Raw genomic sequence first — 10,211 nt, forward strand, 5'->3', positions numbered from 1 at the left:
GTTTTTTGTTTTTGTTTTTTTGTTTTTTTGAGGGCATAGTGGGCAGAGCTAAAGATCTCTTCTGACACTCTTTGCTTGCTGCAACTCTCAGATTGGTGAAACTTTCTGTAAAGCATCATGGGTAATGTAGTTTTTACCACAAATTCCACTATTGTGCATGATTATTTTAAAAATAATTAATCTGAACAGATGGATTCAACAAAAGCAAGTCTGCCTTTAAGGGTTCAGCAGTTATTGTTAATCATAGACATAATATAGGCATTACAGACAACATTTCACCAATGTCTGAAATAGTTAAGAACACTTCTCCCTTTAAAATCTTCTTTACTTTGTATCTAAATTTGATTTCAACAAGTCTGTAAGTCACCCGGCACGCCTGTTACCAACCATGAAGAGTTTGCAACAGATGCCATCTTCAGCAGCACTCTAAGGATGTAATAAATCCAGATTATTATCTGCAGGTAGTACATTGTGTCCTCTGAGAGATTAACAGGTTGTTGACCACATCTGTACTCCCAGCAGACACGGCATTCGTTTTAATTAGAGGTTGAGTAGCTGACTGACAGGCCCGGTTCTCCAAACAAGAGCCAAAATAAACTTCAAACAGAGCCACGAGTCAACATCTAAATGATGGCTGGGGTTACTCCAAACTACACATGATATTCATCACACGATTACCATCGACAACAGCAACCTGACTCTCGCTCAAAGCCTCTAATCTCTCCTCATGACATATTGACTCCTCTGCAAGACAAATACACCTGACAACGGACACTGAGGTCCCCACACCAAATGCCAGCTGATCTGCTCTTTATAAGTCTGTAGAAACTCAAGAACCAAAACAAAACATGTGCATTAGACTTATGTTATGAGGAATGGTCTATAAAGCTCTGTATATATAATTTTTATTATTATTCATACCAATAACTGTCTGATATAAAATTGAAACTAACATAAATTAAAAATAACACAATAAAAATTGATTTTATATGATGCAGTGTCATGGAGTAATTTGTATCATACAACTGAGGTTTCACATTTACAAGATTATAATACAAAGCATTATAACAAAGCAAATAAATAAAATATTTATATTTTTATGGGTCAAAGTAAAGTCTCATTTTGGTTTCTGCAAGTAAAGTGTCTACTTTAATGTTTCAAATAACTTTTGTGAAATATCAAACATGCGTAAAATAATTTCCATTGTGGTTCAGCGTAACAGACCTATTTATGTAAACATGCAACAACATACTTATTATGGCCTGCACTTATTAAAAATATATATATAAAAAATTGGATCAATTCTAAATTTTATTATATTTTAAATGTTTAAAAACTTCTTGCTTACAAATGGGTAAAACCTAACAGTTTGGAGGTTATTGGCAAAGACTGGTAAAAGATATAAAATGACTATTAATTAGTATTTTGGGAATTGCACTGTGAGTCTTTTAATGTCATTTATGATTCTTGATCTAAATATGCTTGACAAGATCTAGATAGATAGACAGACAGACAGACAGATAGACAGATAGATAGATAGATAAAAAAAAAAAAAAAAAAAAAAATAAAAAAAAAAAAAAAAAAAAAAAAAAAAAAAAAAAATAAACAGGATAGATAGATATTCAACAGCTGTTGACATTCTTAACTGAATGAACAATTCAGTTTACATTATGCAAATCTCCCCACCTCTCTGTTTGTCGCCACACAGTCCAAAACACGCAGACTGAGCTTTTTCACCTAAAAGTAAAGCCACAACCACAAACAGATTCAATGGGAGCCATCAAGTCAGGCACTTCAAGTGTTTCCCATTGCCTTGCGAGGAAAAACATTAAGTTTCCCAAGTGTGGATATATGCTGGAGTGAAACCAAAAACCTTCAAGAGCACTTATCAAAATGCCTCTGAATCACAAACCGTGCTCAGTAATGGATCTAAGGGTGTACTCACACTAGGCACCCGAGCCAGAGCGTGATTATTATTACAAAATGCTGTACATTTCTTTGTGAAATTATAATATAACTATAATAATATACTAATATAGCATTTGCATATTATTGCTCTTTTGTTGGTTTTGATTGCTTTTGTTGTCCTCATCTGTAAGTCGCTTTGGATGAAAAGTTAAAAAACAAGCCCCAAATCAAATAAATAGTGTAAGTAACACAAATAAAATAAATATCTTCATATAAACAAAATAAGGTTTTGTCTGTGCTCTTTCCATTTATAATTAGAGTCAACCACTGCGTTTTAATCATGATCCAAACAAAGATGCTGCATACACTCTACTTGAGCAGTGTATAATTTAAATTAGAATGAATAATTTAGAAATTTTGAAATGGTTTGACTTCAGTTTTGTGAAACTATACATAAAAATATCTGCATGAAACAGCAGAGAAGCTGAACTAGACGCAGATTCACTCTCTGCCAGCAGGTGGCGCTTAAAGCGTTTCCTTGGTTACTGCTGTGAACAAAGCAGCGCTGCACTTATAAACTTTAATATGCATTATACAGAGGCAAGATGAGAAGAAAAAACATCATCTAAACTTTTCTAAAGACAGTAAGTTCCCCTCAGACATGCATTCATATAAACTCCTACACCTAAATGAATCGCGATTTGTTCAGCATCTCAACCGATTTTAAATCGTCACATATTTGAATTGATTTTCAACCGTCTCGCAGTTAATCATTACATCCCTAATAAATATACTTGGTAGAATTAAATTTATTAAAAAGTGTAGTGTAATAGAATATGTTTGCGGTCGTAATGATGACAGTAGCGCACACAGAATAGTATCTGTTCCGCGCTCCGGCACAGTTAGCGCTCCGCTCACACTGTATGCGTTATTATTTCTGACAGTTAACATAATTTTAGTACTGATCGATCATCAAACTGATTAAAATAATGTTAGAATAAAATAAAATTGACTAACGAAAAATCTTAAGATTTGACAATATGTCATGTTGGACTAATTTAAACACTTTCACCGTCATGACATAATTACAATACGTCATCATAAGCATTAATTATGCACGGCGCACACAGTTAAAATAGTTTTGCCATTTATGTGCTCTTAAAGTATCATTTCTAAAAAAAATTGTGAAAAAAAGAAAATTATCAGGTGCACAAGGCAGGAAGCGACGCAAAGAAGAGGAGCAGAAAAAATATAAATATAGAGGTAAAAATCACAAGTTAGTGATGTTTATGTAGTATTTTGAAATAGCCTTTTTAGATCATCATAACTGGCAACACTGACACCGTGGAGTGTTTTTGCTTGAGTTAACTGCTTATTAAATTTAATAATACTTTATTTTCTTTAAAATAAATGTAAGCTTCTGTAATGTTGTTTTAATATCAGTTACAGTACTGCTTGCTTTTAATTCACCAAAAAGTGTCATAAAGTGTCTTTTGAAAAAGACCGTGACTAGGACTATAATCTAGCATTCATAAAATTAAATTATTACGTTTAAGTACATCATTTTCCACTGTATTTATGCACAGAATTTAAATGAAAGGTATGTGTATGCTAACTAGACTAACTAGCTAGCCAGCTGGCTAATATGTACAAATAAAATACAAAATGTAGCCTTTATTTTATTGCCTTTGTTGTCTACTTTAGGCATTTTATATTGCTCATATTTCCCTTTGTTGTCACTGTAGGATAACTGTGGGAGTAGCTCATGTCTGGTCTCTTCAGTAGGCAATTTTAACAGATTCACACACAAAATACCTACAAGGGGCTTCAACATCTCCATTTATTTATTATCACAATTTATTCACTACTTATTTATGTTAATACTTATCAGTATTTATGTTTTTATGTTATAGTAAAGTTCTGCAAATAATATATAATCCATAATACTATAACTATACTAACTTACCCTCTTAATTACACCGCTGGCCTTAAAGAGGGCAACACTTTTATTATTTAAAACAATGCAGTTTTCACAAAATGCATTAAATTGAGTGAAAAAGTGAAAGTACAGAAATGTTCATTGTTACGATGTTTAAATTAAACCAACTTTTTAAAAAATAAATAAATCAGAACTTTCTATTCATTGAACCATAACAAAAAAAAAAAAAAAAAAAAAAAAAAAAAAGTATTATGGTTGCCACAAAAGCTGCACAACTGTTTTCAATGTTGATAATAATAATAAATGTTATCTGAGTAGCAAATCAACATATTAGCATGATTTCTGAAAGATTGTGGGACACTAAAGATCAGAGAAATTATGCTGAAAATTCAGCTTTTCATCACAGGACTAAATGACATTTTAAAATATGTTAAATAGAGAATAGTTGTATATATAAAACTTCTTTAACTTATCTCCTACCACTTGACTCTATTCTGGTAATGTCCAGTTTTCAAGATCTAATCAATTCCTGAAAGATAACGTCCTCTTAAGTGTTCACTCAATGAATATTCACTCTGAATTATCTCGCATTACAGAAGCTAAATGACTTGATGTTGTCCTTCAGTCTTTTGCAGAATTGTGCCGCCACAAGCCACGCCCACCCCCGGGACAAGCGCAATGATTGACAGGTGCACAAAGTCGAAAGCACTAGCTATTTCAGATACCTAGATACATTCTCTGCGTATTATTCCGTTAAAAATAATAAATTCCTTGAACTGTTCTGTAGTCCACTATATTATAATGTAAGCATCACCATCTCTCTCATCATCTCTCTCGTAACTGCTGAAGAAAGCCTTTATTATGAGTGTCTGGCTGCCTGTGGAGAATAGAAATACCTGATTTAATTTAAACTGGCGCCTTCTAGGCGGTTGTGTTCAGCTGAGGAGGGCGGAACAGAAGAACATGCCTTCTTTTATTAAATCCAATCTGTATGAAGCGATTTATGAGGCGATTCGAGCGCGATAAATAACTTCATTTGCGATCAAATCTCTCTGAAGATTGACCATACCTTCCTTTCCTCATAAATAACCACTGTTCCCTCAGCTGCAGTCAAATAAAACTTAGTTGTCGTTTTATGTGCACTTCCAATGCTGTGGCATCATCTCGTCTAAACGAATCAACTGCTGGAAAGGAGAACACAAGCTAACGATTTGTTCTTTTGAGTCGAATCTTTTTTTTTAAATGAACCGATTCACTAAACCGATATGAACAGTTCGTTCGCACATCGGTCTAAATCAATTCACAACTCATATCCAAAAACTGAAAGTAAAAACTTTTCCATTTAAGAAAATTTGTCTGGGGCGTAAGTTTGTTTAGGGCTACGAATTTGTATGTTTTATCTCATTGACTCATAAACCAATGCACTACAACATCTCTAAACAAAACAAGCATGGATGTGAAATATGTAAATCAATTTCATTTCATGTAAATTAATTTTGTTTGTCTGAGCCGAATCGGATCTAAAACATACTGGAACTGGAGTTACAAAACATATTATTATTATTAATGTTCTTTTGTATAATTATGCATTTATAACCAGAAATTGGGTAAATTTGCTTAAATGACGATTTCTCTGAAACGCTAATCATGACGAGATTACGTGAGCTGTTTAGAATGAACCGGTTCGAAAGAACCGACTCCTGGAAGATGAGTCAACCTGCACACAGTTCATTACCGAAGTCAAATTAAACGCGGTTTAGAAATCTAATACACTTCGTGTGAGCTGAATTAACTATTTTTATCCGGTGGCATCATCTCTTCCCCCGCAGATTCAAGAATCAATCACTGGAAAAGTGGATTTTCAGGGCGTCAACCAGGGTTAGGACAGTTGACATGTCTCTCTCAATAAAGAAATAAATAAAAATAATAATAATAATAAAAACCCCCATTAATAATAAAATAACCATTAACCATTAATCAAACGCATTAGAAGTATTATAAAATGCTCTAAGTTGAATTAAAGCACAAAACCTGTGGCGCAGTCTAGACCAGTGCTGACATTTATAAATGGATGTCGGAAAACCAAACAAATCAATCAATGTACAGATATGTAAATAACTTTTTTCTCTCTCTTGCATCTGATGCTGTTATGACACCAATGACTTACTGTATGTATTACAGAAACAGAAAGGTAAGCCTATCACAGCCAACTAAACTACTACTACTGAAATAATAATAATAAAATAGGAGTTGAGAATGGGCATGTTGCATTGCATACTTGTCAACAGAAAGAGAAAATCTAAAAACGAAGCATGCTAATGACTTTTGCTTCTGTATAATCACAATCAAGCTCAGATTTCATTTCAAAATCCTGCTTGAATAGAACTATTTTATGCATCAGACATTGTATTATTATATGCATTCAGTTATAACCTGGAACATTTTTTTATTGACTATAAATTTTAATAGCTTTGATCAGCACTTTGTGATCCACTCACCATCTTCCAGCAGAAATCTGGGAATTACTGGCAGCATGATGGGAAATTAATCCTGAGCGTCCAGGAGCAACTCTTGATGCGTGATCCAAGGTGGAGGAAAACAGACAGTGTGGCCAACTTTACCCAAGTAAGTAAACTCCGAGGTATTGTCGGCGAGAGAAAAAAATCGCAGAAGACTGTGATCAGAAAGCGAAGTGCCTGAGAATCACGGAGATGAGCGCTTCCGGTTGTTCATTAGACCCAGCGCGAATTCACCAATCCTACTATGCCTGAGGCTGCGCTTATGAATATTAAGTACGCCGTGTTAACGTTGACATATCCACCTTCAGTTGGCGACGGCTCGCCTCATGAATATTTATTAGGTTGTGATGACGTTGTATCGCAACCGTCCAATTGAGAACGTTCGCTTATGAATGTTAAGAACTTGACCTTCGCCATAGTAGGAGTCTTAAATTTTCAGAACTTGACGGAAACTGACGCCAGAAAGATTACGCGCGACGGCAACACACCAAGTTTTCACTTTGATTTAATACGTATGCGGTTTTTTTTTTCGTCATAATGGTGTTTTGTTTGCCCCGCCCCTTGTCTTTAAATACCCACATTTTTGACAGTAAAACAAAATAAATTAAAACAAAATGAAAATACAAGATAGTGTGTTGTCTTTATTTTCTTTTTTCGTTTTCTTTTCTTTATTATACGGTTAGATTTTAGATGAAAGTGTATTGTTAAAAAGACTTGAGGAAAAAAGACCAATTCAAAAAGAGTTTCGTCATTTTATCTTCTGTTTTCTTTAATAAAACATTAGTACTGTAAAATATCAACACGGTTACCCTGATTTAGAAAATAAATAACCTATAATAATAATAATAATAATAAAAAATAATCCTTCTATGAAGCACCATTTAGTTAAATCTTGCAAGAATGCACTTTAAATTAACCTTGCAAAAGGTATCTTTTAACATACTACAGACTTTTTGAAGTGAGTTTATAAAAAACGTCATAGCTGAGTAAAGCAAATTTGTAGATTTAATCAATTTTCCAGTAACAAAGTGGCGAAGCCTGATGGCGCCACCTAGTGGATTAAAACACACAAGCAGTGTTTGGGTTCCAAGGAAAAAAGGAAAAAAAAGTGCACTTCCATAATGTACTTAACATCCTGAAAATTACTCTTTAGTACTTCTTAAGATAAACTTAAGATCGTGTAAGTATTTTTAAAAAAATATCTGTATTTAAATGTTTTAGTTTCCACTTAAAGTGCACTTGAACGCATTTTCATACATTTTTCTACGAGTGGTAGCCAAACTAAATACATGTTTAAATACACAGAGATAGTATGTTACAGTAAAAGCACATTTTAGTTAATTTTCATGATGTTTTACATGTTCACGTTTTTAATAAGTACTAAGGATAATGAATATTTTTTATTATATTAACTACAAAATTAGTGCGTGAAAATAGAGCATTTTAAGTACATTAAGGAAGTGCACTTTTTTCACCTGGGTTTCATTATCTACACAAATGTTACATGTAACGAAAGAAAGAAAGAAAGAAAGAAAGAAAGAAAGAAAGAAAGAAAGAAAGAAAGAAAGAAAGAAAGAAAGAAAGAAAGAAAGAAAGAAAGAAAGAAACTGGCTGCCAGAATTCAATGTTTTTCTTTCACTATTTGGTCCACACATCCATTAAAAATGCTTTAAAAATCCACAATTGTTATTTATTATTATTTATTATTATTTCAGGAATAATTTCAACTTCAAGCCTTTAGCAGAAACTTTTTTTTAAATTATTATAAATTTTTACATATTTGAGAAATATAAATTCAATCAGGGTGTCTAAACTTTGTAGTGTTAATTTACATTTCATAACAGTATGTAAGACAACATAACACAGTCTATTATATTTCATAAGATACATAATTAAAAAATATTGTTCAATTTACCAGCCTAATTGAACTATTTAAATTCTTAAAATACTAATAACCACTGATAGCAATGCAAAAAAAAAAAAAATGCAAAAAAAAAAAAAAAAAAAAAAACAAAAAAAAAAAAACAACAGGTGATGTCATACACTTTAATGACATAATATATAATATAACAAAATAACTTAATTCACATAACTGATGTAACTACTGTGTCTAAATTGTGCATTGTTATACAAACCCGATTCCAAAAAAGTTGTGACACTGTACAAATTGTGAGTAAAAATGGAATTGAATAATTTACAAATCTCATAAACCTACTTTTTATTCACAATAGAATATAGATAACATATCAAATGCTGAAAGTGAGACATTTTGAAATGTCATGCCAAATATTGTCTCATTTTGGATTTCATGAGAGCTACACATTCCAAAAAAGTTGGGACAGGCAGCAATAAGAGGCCGGAAAAGTTAAATGTACATATAAGGAACAGCTGGAGGACCAATTTGCCACTTATTAGGTCAATTGGCAACATGATTGGGTATAAAACGGCCTTTTAGAGTGGCAGTGTCTCTCAGAAGTCAAGATGGGCAGAGGATCACCAATTCCCCCAATGCTGTGGCGAAAAATAGTGAAGCAATATCAGAAAGGAGTTTCTCAGAGAAAAATTGCAAAGAGTTTGAAATTATGCACTGTAGATGATGATAACATCATCCAAAGATTCAGAGAATCTGGAACAATCTCTGTGTGTAAGGGTCAAGGCCGGAAAACCATACTGGATGCCCATGATCTTCGGGCCCTTAGACGGCACTGCGTCACATACAGGAATGCTACTGTAATGGAAATCACAACATGGGCTCAGGAATACTTCCAGAAAACATTGTCGGTGAACACAATCCACCGTGCCATTCGCTGTTGCCGGCTAAAACTCTATAGGTCAAAAAAGAAGCCATATCTAAACAAGATCCAGAAGCAGAGGCGTTTTCTCTGGTCCAAGGCTCATCTAAAATGGACTGTGGCAAAGTGGAAAACTGTTCAATGGTCAGACGAATCAAAATTTGAAGTTCTTTTTGGAAAACTGGGACGCCATGTCATCCGAACTAAAGAGGACAAGGACAACCCGAGTTGTTATCAGCGCTCAGTTCAGAAGCCTGCATCTCTGATGGTATGGGGTTGCATGAGTGCATGTGGCATGGGCAGCTTACACATCTGGAAAGGCACCATCAATGCTGAAAGGTATATCCAAGTTCTAGAACAACATATGCTCCCATCCAGACGTCGTCTCTTTCAGGGAAGACCTTGCATTTTCCAACATGACAATGCCAGACCACATACTGCATCAATTACAACATCATGGCTGCGTAGAAGAAGGGTCCGGGTACTGAAATGGCCAGCCTGCAGTCCAGATCTTTCACCCATAGAAAACATTTGCCGCATCATAAAGAGGAAGATGCGACAAAGAAGACCTAAGACAGTTGAGCAACTAGAAGCCTGTATTAGACACGAATGGGACAACATTCCTATTCCTAAACTTGAGCAACTTGTCTCCTCAGTCCCCAGACGTCTGCAGACTGTTATAAAAAGAAGAGGGGATGCCACAAAGTGGTAAACATGGCCTTGTCCCAACTTTTTTTTGTGATGTGTTGATGCCATGAAATGAACTTATTTTCCCCTTAAAATGATACATTTTCTCAGTTTAAACATTTGATATGTCATGTTGTTGTATTCTGAATAAAATATTGAAATTTGAAACTTCCACATCACTGCATTCTGTTTTTATTCACAATTTGCACAGTGTCCCAACTTTTTTGGAATCGGGTTTGTATGTTTTCTTACGCAGATTGTGGACACTTGCTGAAGGATCATCCAGATGTCATTGGATCGGGTCGTTGCTCAGCAGCACTCAACAATCTGCTTCTGTGTCTGTCTGTGTAAACTACAGCACATATG

At 34.1% G+C, this 10,211-nt stretch overlaps 1 protein-coding gene across 2 annotated transcripts in view; it reads right to left on the reverse strand.

Annotated features, from left to right (window-relative positions):
• The window catches only part of LOC109096462 (sodium channel protein type 2 subunit alpha-like), a 50,313-nt gene extending 43,646 nt beyond the window's left edge, over nucleotides 1-6,667 (reverse strand). Inside the window, exon 1 of one of the 2 annotated variants that reach the window (XM_042731858.1) lies at nucleotides 6,346-6,667. The gene's annotated coding sequence lies outside the window, so the exon portion shown is untranslated. The remainder of the gene's footprint in view (nucleotides 1-6,345) is intronic. The other variant, XM_042731859.1, reaches the window with a different exon arrangement.
• Nucleotides 6,668-10,211: the final 3,544 nt, after the last annotated feature.

This window comes from Cyprinus carpio, chromosome B9 (genome assembly GCF_018340385.1).
Source record: "Cyprinus carpio isolate SPL01 chromosome B9, ASM1834038v1, whole genome shotgun sequence".
Lineage (NCBI taxonomy): Eukaryota > Metazoa > Chordata > Actinopteri > Cypriniformes > Cyprinidae > Cyprinus > Cyprinus carpio.